This window comes from Glycine max, chromosome 3 (assembly GCF_000004515.6).
Source record: "Glycine max cultivar Williams 82 chromosome 3, Glycine_max_v4.0, whole genome shotgun sequence".
Classification (NCBI taxonomy): domain Eukaryota; kingdom Viridiplantae; phylum Streptophyta; class Magnoliopsida; order Fabales; family Fabaceae; genus Glycine; species Glycine max.
In genome coordinates, this window is record NC_016090.4 from 27883577 (window position 1) to 27884076 (window position 500).

The following is a 500-nucleotide window of genomic DNA, read 5'->3' on the forward strand; positions in this document are numbered from 1 at the left end:
TTATAAATATTTTTACATTCTAGTAAATTTAGTAAACATTGAATGATTGGTTATAGTTAACTGAAATATTTTTAGATTCAAGTAAATTTAGTAAACATTAAATGATTTGTTATGGTTAACTGGAAACGCGTGTTAAACTCTAAAGGATAAATTTTAATTATATATTTTGTGTTTTTAGTTCAAATTATCTGAGAATTTTAAGTTTTTATTTTTTTTTAGGTCAGTTCAATTTTAATATTTTAAAATTAATTTTTTTTTGCTTTTTTTATTTTCTTTTATATATAAAACTAGTATCTTAACATATGCATTGAATATAATAAATTTATTATTCTATACAATTAAATATTTCCAAATATATAAATTATATTATAATTAAAATCAGGCTAAATTATAATTTTGGTTTCCTTAGTTTGTCGAATTCATTATTATGGTCTCCTAAATTTTAAATGTAATATTTGGTCTTTTGATTATATTTAATTTTGGTTTCCAAATATATAAAT